This window comes from Hyaena hyaena, unplaced genomic scaffold (assembly GCF_003009895.1).
Source record: "Hyaena hyaena isolate Hyena2069 unplaced genomic scaffold, ASM300989v1 scaffold_142, whole genome shotgun sequence".
Classification (NCBI taxonomy): domain Eukaryota; kingdom Metazoa; phylum Chordata; class Mammalia; order Carnivora; family Hyaenidae; genus Hyaena; species Hyaena hyaena.
This window is the reverse complement of record NW_024080774.1, coordinates 1,315,715-1,330,102: the sequence shown is the minus strand read 5'-3', so window position 1 is coordinate 1,330,102 and position 14,388 is coordinate 1,315,715. Positions and strand designations below refer to the sequence as shown.

The window sequence follows — 14,388 nt, the reverse complement described above, 5'->3', positions numbered from 1 at the left end:
AACCCATGAACTGTGAGATCGTGACCTGAGCCAAAGGCAGACACTTAACCGATGGAGCCAACCAGGCACCCTGAGAAAAGTGGACATTTCCTCTGAAAACCACCCGTCTCGCCTCTGGGTGGTCACCGGCCACGCGCACGTGTTCAGAGCCTGTGTAGCTCAGGCAGCAGAGACTGCAGAGATTTGGTGTTAGCACAGCAGCAGGAGGAAGGTCATACACGGGTTTGGACAGAAGGGGGAACACTCTAAACTGGTGGGCATGCTCTTGTGCGTTTGTCCTAAACACCTGCTCGCAGAGAAACCGTCGTAAGCCAGCTGGCCTGTAGAGCCGGAGCGGTGACTGCTCAGACTCTGTTACAAGAACCGAGGGTGCTGTTAAACCTGAACCTCCCCTCCTGGGAGCGCTGCTGAGCAGTGCGGGCCGCACCTCCGCTTAACACGCTCCCTGAGAGACTCAACCACTGTCTCCTAGGACCGCGGGAAGTACGCGAGCGTCGGTGGGGTTTTGCCTTTAGGGACAAAAGCTACAGTTGTTGTTTTGCCCCTAGATTTTTCTAGAAGGGGGTGCTGACTTGTGATCTAGTGCAAAAATTTTGATTTTTTTAATGTTTATTTTTGAGAGAGAGAGAGAGAATGAGCAGGGGAGGGCAGAGAGAGGGAGATGCTGAATCTGAAGCAGGCTCGAGGCTCTGAGCTGTCAGCACAGAGCTGGAGGCGGGGCTTGAAATCAAAAACTGCGAAATCATGACCTGAGCTGAAGTCAGACGCGTAACAGACTGAGCCACCCAGGTGCCCCATAATGCAAGAGTTTTAGAACTTTTATAAGGCATATATTTTACATCATCATCCACTAAGTTCTACTTAGTTTATTAATTGAAACAAGCTTCTTGAAATGATTTTTTTTTTAACGGAGTTATCACTTCTCATATTTTGCATCTTATTCTGTTGAGGGTTTTTTTTGGTAAAGTTTTATATATTGAGAGAGAAAGTGTGAGTTGGGGGAGGGACACAGAGACAGGGGGACAGAGGATCTGAAGTGGACTCTGCTGACGGCAGTGGGCCCTGATGTGGGGGCTCGAACTCACGAACTGCGAGATCACAACCTGAGGCGAAGTCACACACTCAACTGACGACCACCTAGGTGCCCCCGTAGTGTGTTATTTTTTTTTTTTAATTTTTTAACATCTGTTTGTTTTTGAGAGAGAAAGAGAGACAGAGTGTGAGCAGAGGAGGGGTAGAGAGAGACACACACACAGAATCCAAGGCAGGCTCCAGGCTATGAGCTGTCAGCATAGAACCCAATGCGGAGCTCGAACTCACGAACTAAGAGAAAATGACCTGAGCTGAAGTCGGATGCTTGAACCATGTGAGCCACTCAGGCGCCACTGTTGTATATTATTTTTTAAAAAGTGGCTGTGACACTCACTTAGTGTCCTAAGTCAAGAATGGGCCACAGTCCGCATGGTTGACAAAGCTCTTACCACATGGGTTAACCTCGCCGCGTTTTATAAGCAAGTGAGCAGCCATTGCAGGATGGGACAGCCCTCCCCGGCGTTGCAGACCCGGGCATTGAAGCCAAAACCCAGCAGTCCGCTGTCTGCTAAATTTTCTGTGACAGCTGAATGCTCGCCTATCCATCTGCATCCACCAGCAATCTCTCAGAAACGGAGGAGATTAATAATACGGTGGCCCCTACGGAATCACAGGGCTCAGGGATCCGACTCGGCTTCTAGATGAATCATGTCTTTCCAACATGTGGTATTTTGACAGAAACCATGGAATCTCTGGAGAGTATGAATATTCATATGATTACAAGGCATTTTAACGGGTCCCTCAGCATGTGACTTTGGGAGGGGACCGAAAGCAATTTGATCCTCAGGGTGTTGAAGCCTGCGTCATTCATCTTGATGATATGTAGGCTTCTGCAATTTTCTGGCAGAACTAGAGATTTAAGATGTTTGAACAATACCACAGTTGAACGTTGGGGTTATTGAGTTATTACAGAAGGGTTTATTCGTCAAAATAGATGGTTCCAGTGGAAACGCCTATTGCACACGTGGGTGTGGCATGGGCACAGTCAGTGTTAGTGAAAACGCTGCATTTGTGCACCATGCTGCTTCCCAGAAAGCTTCTACCACGACGTTACCTGCACACACGAAGATTGGAAACATCTAGGTAAGCCCATCCTTGGGTACCATTGTCATCAGTCTGTGTTACGTGTCATACCTGATTCACTGTGTGTGACAGCCACACCTCTTGAAAGAATCGCCTCAATATGACACCAAAGAATCATCGCAATATTTATTAAAAAAAAAAAACAAAAAAAAAAAAACGATCATTTCAAGGGCCTGAGGACATTTAGATGGTCTCATTGCCCAGCGTACCCTGAATAAGATATGCAGGTCTTCCCACCTTTGTGGGAGAAATGGATTCAGACTCAGCAGCAGAAGGACAATGACGAAAACAATGGCAGTATTTGTGGAAGGTATTCAAATGTGTTTCAGTTCAGAATTTCTCATCGGAAACTGGCACCTTCTTGTGTTGTACTAGCAGAGAAGACAGTGTGAGGGGGTGAAGTTCACATCTCATTCATACATCAAAAGTAGTGGTGAAAATGGCTTAAACTGTTATTCCTTTTATTTATTTATTTATTTATATTTTATTCTCTTTTTTTTGGGGGGGGGGAGACAGAAACAAAGCACAAACAGGGGAGGGGCAGAGAGAGAGGGAGACACAGAATCTGAAGTAGCTCCAGGCTCCGAGCTGTCAGCACAGAGCCCGACGCGGGGCTCGAACCCACGAACTGCGAGATCATGACCTAAGCGAAAGTCAGACGCTTAACCGACTAAGCCACCCAGGCACCCCAGGAGACTCCTATTTCTAAGATTTATATTCACTCTCTAAGCCTTGTCGCTAGAATGATTTTACACTGATGATGCTAACTTGAGATGTGGAACTGTGGGTGACGGGGACGTGACAGAGGCTAAGATGCGTTGTTGGTTTGTGATGCTTTCTGATGAGATCTCCTAAAGCACATTTGCTACCCATGTGCCCCCAGGTTACCAGTGCATACTTCCACATTGAAGAGATTGATGGCTGGGAATATAGAACCATGCACCCCATGGGGCCTCATCCTGATTTACTCTTAGGGATAAAATTTACCTTGGGGAGCTGCTTCTGTGGGAAAGCCAGATCTCTGGTTCACCATACCACATGTTATAAGTTGTATAGTAATTCAAGAGGCAAGTCATCTTGAATGCACTTGACTTAGCAAGGAGTCCTTGTTGCTCTTAGAAGCAGGAATGAACTGTAGATTTCTTAGAAACTCCCAGTGCTCTTCCTGGATCCTGAGTGAAGGATCCGACAGCCATCCAACTCCGTCCCTTGGCCATTACTGCCTTCGGGACTCTGTAAATCAGAGCCAGCTTGGGTGCACGGCGCAAATGCGGCATGTTCAGGTGTCAGCTTTGACCGCTTTGCTGAGTGGTCGTCCTTTGCCGCCGGACACTGGGAACACACACATTGCCGCTTTCACACTGCAGAACAGCCGTACGAGATGGGAAAAAAAGAGATGTCTTCTTTAGGAGGAATTTGAGGCTCCACATTTGGAGTGAATTACCAAACCCTGCAAGTAATCGCAACAGACTGGGTAACAAACCACAGCTAAGTGCCTGTGAAGCCGCTCCTTTCTGTCTGAGCAGATGACTCAGACACCTTTGCTCTGCCATGGACTGAGCTCCCTTACTGATTAGATTTGAGCACAGGCGAGGTAGAGGAAGACCAGAGAATTTTACAGATGTCTCAACAGACCTTCTGCACACAGGAGAGCCCAGGTGCCATGCCCCAAAAGGAGAATGATCCTGGTGATTCTCCCGGGAGCTCTGGTGTCTGTACAGTCATTACCATGGTGATGGAGAAGTATTTGTGTATTCTGAAAAGAAAACAGAGGCTGCATAGTAACAGGTGAATTTACTGAGTCAATTTTATTCACAAAGTAGTGTTTCTTTTGCTTAAGTCAAAGCTACATTTAAAAAGGTTAATGCCAGTGGGTAGAATGAGATCCATCACGTTTCACATCATCCTTGACAGAGCGAGGGGAACCTTGGGCATTGTGCAGCATGAGGAACCAGATATGGTGGCATCTTTTCACCCTATATTCATGGAAAACACTGGTTCGTTGCTAGGGAAAACATTAAAATTGGAGGAAACTTCTCTTTGTTTTTTCTCTGTGAATATTCACCTGTTCAGGCTGAAAAGGACATTATTAAGAACCATGATGACTTTATAAGTACCAACATGATTTGTGTAGTTTACGGTATCCACTTATTGGATTAAAAACCTCATATGAAACTTACCCTGAGAATTCTGTTCTCCAGGTCCCTGTGTTCATTGCGGATTCAACATGTATTCAATATGTATTGAACATGTTTAATGTAAGTGTATTTGTATGTGAAGAGGCTTTCATTAGAAGTGAAATAAATGCTGGGGCGCCTGGGTGGCTTAGTCGGTGAAGCGTCCGACTTTCGCTTAGGTCATGATCTCGTGGTTCGTGGGTTCGAGCCCCGTGTCGGGCTCTGTGCTGACTTCCAGCTCAGAGCCTGGAGCCTGTTCAGAGTCTGTGTCTCCCTCTCTCTCTGACCCTCCCCTGTTCACGCTGTCTCTCTCTATCCTAGAAATAAAATAAAAATATTTTTAAAAAAAGAAGTGAAATAAATGCTAATAATTTTCAGTTGAGCTTAATAAGGGATATCTCTTGTATCTTTAGCATTGAGTCTACTAGAAAACAAATGCAAACTTGGACAAAGATCTGGAGTATTTATTTAAATTTACGTTCAAGTTAGTTAGCATATAGTGCAATAATGATTTGAGTACATTCCATGATTCATCCCCTACATATAACACCCAGTGCTCATCCCAACAAGTGCCCTCCTTAATGCCCTTGCCCATTTAGCCCATCCCCCATCCCACAATCCATCTAGAACCTTCCATTTCTCTGTATTTAAGAGTCTATTGTGTTTTGTTCCCTTCCGTGTTTATCTTATTTTTGTTTCCTTTCCCTTATGTTGATCTGTTTTGTATCTTAAATTCCTCATATGAGCGAAGTCATATGATATTTGTCTTTCTCTGACCAATTCTGCTTAGCATAATACAGTCTAGTTCTATCTATGTTGTTTCAAATGGCAAGATTTCATTCTTTTTGATTGAAAGTTACACTAAATTGTGTATATATACCACATCTTCTTTATCCATTCATCTGTTGATGGATTTGGGCTCTTTCCATTGTTTGGCTATCATCAATAGTGCTGCTATTAACATTGGGGTGCATGTGGCCCTTCAAACAGCACACCTCTATCCCTTAGATAAATATTTAGTAGTGCAATTGCTGGCTCATATGGTAGCTCTATTTTTAATTTTTTGAGGAACTTCCAAACTGTTTTTCCAGAATGGCTGCACCAGTTTGCATTCCCACCAGCGATGCAAAAGACATGCTCTTTCTCCACATCCTCGCCAACATCTGTTGTTTCCTGACTTGTTAATTTTAGCCATTCTGACGGGTGTGAGGTGGTATCTCAGTGTGCTTTTGATTTTTATTTCTCTGATGATGAGTGATGTTGAGCATCTTTTCATGCGTCTGTTAGCCATTTGGATGTCTTCTTTGGAAAAGTGTCTATTCATGTCTTCTGCCCATTTTTCATGGGATTATTGTTTTTTTGGGTGTTGAGTTTCATAAGTTCCTTATAGATTTTAGATACTAACCTTTTATCTAATATGTCATTTTCAAATATCTTCTCCCATTCCGTCAGTTGCCTTTTAGTCTTGCTGATTGTTTCCTTTGCCGTGCAGAAGGCTTTTATCTCGATGAGGTCCCTAGAGTTCTGTTTTCAATCTCTGATTTCACAGAGTAGTAAAATCTCATTTTTTGTGACTTTAACCAACCCTGATCTGCAAAGGGAAGTAACCATGACATCAGGAAGATGGGAAGCATGAGTAAACAAAGGAGGTAGCATTGCCGTGCAGAGAATATGCCCTTACTGGAGGGTCATGGGGAAGTGCTGCCTCTTCCATTTTCCATGGCATGCAGTTTTACAAGAAGTAGAGACTTCTTTTTGCAAGCACTGTTGTCATCATAATGCTGTAAAACCTGGGACGGCTGATAAATGTATCATTGGAAGACCTGACCTTTTATCCCGTTCCACTGCCGTTGATACTTGGCACAGTCGAAATCTTGAAATGCATTTACAGGGTCCCTTCGACCTAGCCTTTGACATTTCCAGCCAGACCGTGGTATAAGTGGCCATGATGAATAGCTGCGATTTGGCACAAAGAACCTTCTGAAGAAAGAGATCGTGGGATGACTTTATTAGTTTAAGTAAGAGTTTAAGCTAGAAAGGAATGGGGGTGATATTGATTTTGATTCACAGGGAGAAAGGTACATCAGATTTACAATTAAGGGCAACACAAAGCAACCCACAGACGTGTTCAACAGCAGAAAGGTTAAGTAATTAAAGAATTGTCTTGCTTCTTAAGGGTAGATGCCCCCTGATTGGTTTCTACCTTGCATGAGCCAACAGGACACAGATATAGGAATGCAGCGGGTTTTGGCTCTTAGTATGAGCCTCCATGCCAGGCTGAGCATACCACAAGCTGAATATAGTCGTAGGAGGCTGCTTGCTTTTTGCGATACTCTGTCCAGGTCCATGGCATTCCTAACTGAAAAGGGACTGGATGAAGGACTCTCAGACCTTTCTCCTTTCATCAAATACACACATCTCTTTTATGCCCTGGGATTATGACCTAAACTGGAATCAGGAGGTGCGACCTTTGGGATGTCAGGCATTGAAGCACAGGCTCACAGGGGTCCAGGCAGGCGAGGAAATTAGGAATGGGTCATATGGGTCTGGAAGCCCAAGGGAACTGGGTTTGGTTCAGCTCCTTCTGAGTGGTGACTTGTGGTCCCACAGAAATTCAGGCTGGTGCTGCTGACTTCTCACCTGTTGAGGAGAGGAGCTCCTGAGTGGCTCAGCTGGCTGAGTATCTGACTCTTGATTTCAGCTCATGTCATGATCTCCTGGTTCATGAGTTCAAGCCCCATGTCGGTCTCTGAGCTAACAGCGTGGAGCCTGTTTCAGATCTTCTGTCCCCTTCTCTCTCTGCACCTCCCTGCTCACGCTCCCACTGTCAAAAATGAATAAACGTTTATTTTTTTATTTTTTTTTTAAATGTTTTATTTATTTCTAGGAGAGAGAGAGAGTGAGCAGGGGAGGGTCAGAGAGAGAGGGAGTCACAGACTGAAACAGGCTCCAGGCTCTGAGCTGGCAGTCAGCACAGAGGCGGACGCGGGGCTCGAACCCACGAACCGCGAGATCATGACCCAAGCGAAAGTCAGACGCTTAACTGACTAAGCCACCCAGGCGCCCCAACATTTATTTAAAAGGAGAGAGGCATAAATGCCTATTTGTGAGAGGGAACTACTTGGGAGGAAATTGGGGAGGGGAACTTCCCAGTGTTTTAACGTTAGCTTGTTTTTTCGCATTTAGAACCACTGCTGAATGAATGAATTGCTATACTTTCTGTGCCTTAGAATAGACCCCATTTTACTCACTTCCCAGGCCCCTCTTTTCACGACCTTCATGGGCTTCTCTCCTTGTCCCTGGACTGAACAATAGATGATCTGTCTTATATTGTCCATCAGAATCATAGCAGTTATTCTGAGCAGGGCAGATTTACTGTGATGGGGTGACTGTACTCTCTTGTTCTCTTTCTCTCCCCTTGGAGGGTCCATCTAAGGAGGCTGTCTGCCACATTTTGGGATGCTCTCCCAGTAACTGAAAAGAAATGTGATTGATTTTCCAAAGGTACTTTGGAGAATCCATTTCCTTTGTCAGAGTCTCATTTCCTATTACAACAATTATATGCGTTTCTTATTTCCCATTACCTAAAATGCAGTGAAACGGTTTTATTTTTTTCTGCATAATCTCAGTATCTTGTACTCCCTGGGTTAGGATAATGAATGAATGGATGCCAGGATGCCAAGGAATTTATAGCTGGAAGCAGCAAAGAATCTTTCCTATACTGTTGTGTGGTGGGGCACATGGGTGACCTTAGACACATGCGTTCAGGTCACAGTGGACTTGGGGAGTCGCAGGTGTGATGTGTAGGTTCAGAGTCCGGCATCCGCCATTGACTTCCCAGTGGCTACAGACCCATCTAACGTAAGGTAAGAGCCATGGACAAATTTGTGTGTGCGGAATTCTCGCACAGAGAGCCGAGCGTGAAAGTCAGTAGACGAAGCCAGTGTGGGCAGGCTGGAAGGATGTGGGGAAAGACTGAAAGCAGGCAGCATTTTTTAAAGTCTCTTACACAGATTGGCTTTCAGACCTTTGTGTCCATTTTGTCTGCCTATGTTTTCTGGGGGAGAAGGTGGCTTCTAGTTTTCTTGTTCCTGTTTTTGTTTTTAAGCTCCGTCTCCATTTTTCTGTGGCTCCAAAAGTAACGTGCTACTCTAAAATACTGAAGCAGCGTAAAAATGGGTATGTCGAAATTTCGAATGTTGAAATTGTTGCTGGTCTTCAGTCCTTCCCACCAAGTGCTTGCCTTCCCCAGCCCCAAGCAAAGCCTATGTGTTAGTGGTAGCTCTCTGGGTTTCTTTCCATATATGTGGGTTTTTATTTTTAAAGTTATTCCGATTTAGGGGTGCCTGGCTGGCTCAGTTGGTAGAGCATGCCATTCTTGACCTCAGAGTTGTGAGTTCAAGCCCCACATTGCATAGAGATTACTTAAAAATAAAATCTTTAATTTTTTAATGTTTTTTTTGAGACAGGCAGAGACAGAGACAGAGCATCAGCAGGGGAAGGGACAGAGAGAGAGAGGGAGACACAGAACCCGAAGCAGGCTCCAGGCTCGGAGCTGTCAGCACAGAACCTGATGCAGGCTTGAACCCACGAACCATGAGCCAAAGTCAGATGCTTCACCAACTGAGCCACCCAGGCTCCACATAAGAAAACTTGTGCTTTTAGCTCATCTGACAAGTGTCTGCCATTGTCTAGTGTCCCATCTGTGGGTGTATACAGGGAGAGCACCAACACGGATGTGTTTATGAAAGCATTTGCACGCACTGTCTGGTTGCATGAACCTTTGGAATCTGCCTCTCTCCAGGAGCAAGTTTTCGGCCCTGCAAGGTTGAGATTTGTTTGCCTTTATAGTTTTAGTCCCTTGTACCGTGTCAGCCGAACATTCTTCCAGTCAATGGGGTGTGCGTGGAGGCTACAAAAGAACATCTGGGTGTGTGCATCTCTGTCTCATACACGGTGGCAGCCACTGGCCTCTGGCTGGATGACTAGTGATGCCATTCGCTGCCTTGTGCCTGCCGTAATCACCAGCATCCAAGGACTCTCAGAAAAAACCAGCGCACGCACCTGTGTGTCTTCCAGTCACACCCGACGCTGGCTCATGCTGGGACCTTGGTTGAATAAGAACAGTCAAGCATCGGATGAGGAATATTCTGTTCCAGACCTTTGCGGCGGACAGAAAAAAAAAATAACACCTTCACCATCTCCTTGTCTGTGTTTTCACTCTGCATTTATAGGATGTCAGTCTTTTGATTCTCGGATTGAAATGATTGCAGGTTGCTGCGAAGGCACAGAGCTGCCTTCCGTATTTTTACAAATACGGCGAAAGCATGTAGCGGCGGAAAGTTGTATCTTTTCACACAGCGTGTGAGATCGTGGCAGTAAATTTTCAAAGGCATTGTTTACCGACCTGCTGCAGCTCATAAAACAGGACTTAAGCTGTTATTGAGAAGTCTCCCTCCCGCCAACTCGAGGGAGTGTCGCGGAGGTTTCAGGGTTGTAGGGAAGGGAGGCCCATGCATCCTCAGTGAGTCCAACCCGCCCCGTATGACAGGCTGTTGCTCAGCCAGAATTCCTACCCCTGAGAGCCGGCTGTGATTGCGCCGCAGGGTGTGTGCAGGGCAGCCGCAGACTTGCGTGTGCCTGGCCCACGTCCCCACGCACGGTCCACTGTGCCGGTACTCCCGCACGGTGAATCTCCGAGCCCTGGTCCACGTGACGTTTCCCAGTGTTGTTGCGGCATCTACTCCCTGATCCCTGGGCTTTGGCACCCAGCGCCATGCCTGGTGGCCGGGACATGCAGTCTGCTCAGTGGAAAACCACTTCCTTGCAGAGAAGACAGACTTCTGGAACTCTGTGCAGTTTTATCGCACACGCACGAGTGGCCTTCTCCCCTCCTATGTCCCAGGAACAGAAGTCATGGTCCACGACTCAACTTGAACTCCGCAACGGTACACGCCCCATCCGCCTGACATCTCTTACTACCCTCGTCACAAACGCCATGTGTCCTGGGCTCCCTGATTTGCTTGTTGGGGCAACGTTATCCTTTATTGTTTTCGTTCTCGGCTCACATTTCAAAATACCTCCATCTTGGGATCCCACCAGTAACGTCAGCGGCTGGTCCACTCTTCTTCATCCTCGTATTTTTATATTTTTTTCTGAAGGTGTTGGGCACACAACACCTCTTCTTTCTTGGCAAATGCTGTTAGTCACATCTTATATCTCCAGCTCTGACCATACACACGCTTGGAAGGTTGAATTTTAAGTTGTCTGTATCTATTTTCCTTAACTTTTAGCCCAAGTATAATAGCAGGAGAGCACAGGAAGGTGAAATTGTACCCAAACACAATGCACATGTCTATTTAGGGACAAGTGTAAAGAGTGTAATTCCATGTTGGTTGGGGGGAATCTGAGCCAGTTTTTAGGGTCCTCATCTGCTTCTTGAGAAGGAGGTGCAGTGTGTCCAAGCCTGAGTGCACTTCTCCCAGGGCTAGGATGGGGGCCTCACCGGCTGCCCTGTACGTCAGAGGTCCATGACCTGTCATGGCTTAGTGTCTAACAGGACATCCGCCCTTACAGGTGGCCAGAGCGATGCCGTGGCAGATGTGCTCACGTGCAGGTTATCAGCTCAGAGATGGTGCCCGTGTGTCCATCTGAACATTAACACATCTTCTTTCCTTCCTGAGAAAGTAATGGGGAGAAGTTACATGAGACTAGATGTTGTGGGTTTGGACTCTCACGCTAATTCCACTTTTGGGGGAGGTGGCACAGACCACATACAGCCTTTATGCTCATCTGCTGGCTGGTGTTTTTGTTTCTGTTTGGCTTAGTCATGAAAGACTTCACACGAATTAATAAGAATGTAGACTGTCGTAAAGAGGAAAAGTGACAGAATTCAACACCAAGCCCTGGAACTGTAAAGCGCCGTATAAATGATCAATGATAACTGGCTCAATTTGATCTGGTTTTTGAGCATAGAAGGGACCCAGCACTTAGCATGTGATGCTTTATGCTTATTTTCTGTTTCAAAAGACGAGAGTATCAGTGCAAGGAGCAACCTTCAAAGTCAAATATGACAGGAGAAAGTCTGAGCGGTGACCCACGAGGCACTGGTTGGGCCAAAGGAACCCAAGCTGTAGGCACATGAGGAAATAAAAGTGCATTTGGCAGAGTGTGCGTTCCTTTCTTTATCAGAGGTAGACTCATCAGTTTTCTGATACCCAGTTCTAAATTTGAGATGTTTTTGGTTATCATGAGTACTTAAGATACTAAATAAACATGTAAAGGCATCCTTGATTTCATTAAGTAGGTTATTTCTTGAGAGCTCTTGCTGACTGGCAAAGATTACAAACAGAAGGGATGCTCCCTTCAAAATGATCAGGAATTTCTGACTTAGAGTTTATATAGTATGACGTATATACCTATACCAATAGGTGCGCATTTGTACATGTATGTATTTATATGTACACTAATACATAGGTGCATATGTGTGTATGCATATACACAGCCTATACTAACATATGAGTTTATATGTGTGTATGTATATATGTATATATATCTACACTAACAATATACGTGAATGTGTATATGTATACACACATCTATACTAAGAATATATGTATTTGGGTATATACATACACCTATACTAATAATATACACATAGGTGTATATTGGCATATATACCCCCTATGCTAATAGTATATGTATAGGTATGTATGTGTACATATATATATCCACATAGCTATACTAATAATAGATACATAGGTTTGTGTGGATGTGTATAGTATATACACCTATACTAATACATGTACACTATGTATACTAATATACTGATGTATGTATACTAATATACATATACTAATATATCTAAAGGTATATAGGAGTACGTATATACTACCTATGTTAATAATATATGTACAGGTGTATGTGTATACATATACATGTGTATGTATATACACACACACACACACACACAGCTACACTAATATACACATAGGTTTGTGTGTGTGTGTATATATGTATATATACAACTATACTAATAATATATTTGTAGTTGTATATGTGTATGTATACAGACAGCTATACTGTTAATAATATATACATACACATAGGTTTATACATATACATGTACACCTATACCAATAATATATGTATAGGTGTATATGTGTGTGACTATATTTATATACACCTACATCTATACCAATAGTATATGTATAAGTTTGTGTATGTATTCACCTATACTAAAAATATATGTATAGTGTATATATATGTACACAATACAGCTGTACTGATAATATATATATATATGTTTCTGCATGTGTGTGTGTATATATACACCTATACTAATAATATATATATAGGTGTATATGTGTATGTGTGTGTATATGTATGTGTAGGTGTATAGATGTGTGTGTATAAACTTATATTAATAATATGTGTATAGATGTCTATACACATGTGTAGATGTATTATACACACACACACACACATATATACATGCATCTATGCTGATATATGTATAGGTGTACTGACGTGTATATATATGTGTGTGTGTGTGTGTGTGTGTGTATGTATATGTATACTGTCTATACTAATAATATATGCATAGGTGTTTACATTACATATGTGTATGTGTATATATATATATATATACACACCTGTACTAATAACATGTATACATTTGTAATTGCATATATACCCCTATACTAATAATATATATACAGGTGTATTTGAGTACATATATGTACTATCTATACTAATAATATATGTATAGGAGTATATGTGTACATACACACACACACACACCCCTATATAATAATATATATATATATATGTGTGTGTGTGTGTTTATATGTGTATGTTTATATACGTATATAAATACACCCACAGCGGGGCACCTGGGTGGCTTAGTCGGTTAAGCGTCCGACTTTCGCTTAGGTCATGATCTCGCAGTTCGTGGGTTCGAGCCCCGCGTCGGGCTCTGCGCTGACTGCCAGCTCAGAGCCTGGAGCCTGTTTCAGTCTGTGACTCCCTCTCTCTCTGACCCTCCCCTGCTCACGCTCTCTCTCTCTCTCTCCTAGAAATAAATAAAAAACATTTAAAATAAATAAATAAATAAATAAATACACCCACAGCTATACTAATAATGTATATATATTTTTTGTATGTGTATGTATATATACCTATACTAATAACATATGCACAGGTGGATATGTGTACAGATATATACATACCTATACTAATATATGTATAAGTAGGTATGCACACATATATGTATATATTCCTCCTAATAATATATATGGGTGTATATGTGTGTATATCCTATACTAATAACATATATAAGTCTATGTGTGCATACTAACACTAATAACATATGTAGGTATATATGCATATACTAATACTAATAATATGTATAGGTGTATAGTATCTATGTGTGTAAATGTATAGGCATACATCTAAATGGAAGTATATACGGATGTATTATTACATATGTAGGTGTATATATTACATAGGTATATATGACAGTACCTACTCTGGAGCACCTTTTGCACAAACCATGTTGCACCGACGGATCCCTGCAGTTCTGGGAGTCCTGGCTGGACCCGAGGAAGCTGGGAGAGCTAATGCAGGTTTTCATTGGCTAACACAGATTTACTGAGTCCACACTACTTGCGAACCACCGTGCTGGTGCCTGCAGCACGTATATGTCCGTGGCACGCCCCCGTTCGTGGTGTAGTGGGTGAAGGAAAACACATAGGGGATTCTTGGTTTGTGCTCCAGATACTCTAGTAGGGTTTGCGTTTGGCTGTGCATCTGGTCCATTATTCATTCAATTGGTCCCAACAGCCTTCAGAAGGGCACTTCTTCAGTTCTCCCTTTTAGCTGAAAGGGAATTTCTGACGCTTTCCTGGATGAAGGTGAAATTTGAGCCAATTACATAAAACCAAACTGAAGCAACTGAGGGCATTTCCCAGAGGTCAGTGAGATGTAAGAGGAGGTGGTGTGACTTCTTGAGCCCTCTCAGCAGACGCACGGGGAC

The 14,388-nt window shown here is 43.5% G+C and overlaps 1 protein-coding gene across 7 annotated transcripts in view; it reads left to right on the top strand.

The window, feature by feature from the left end:
* Positions 1-14,388, top strand: part of STS (steroid sulfatase) — a 160,760-nt gene that overhangs the window by 81,675 nt on the left and 64,697 nt on the right. The window lies entirely within an intron of this gene.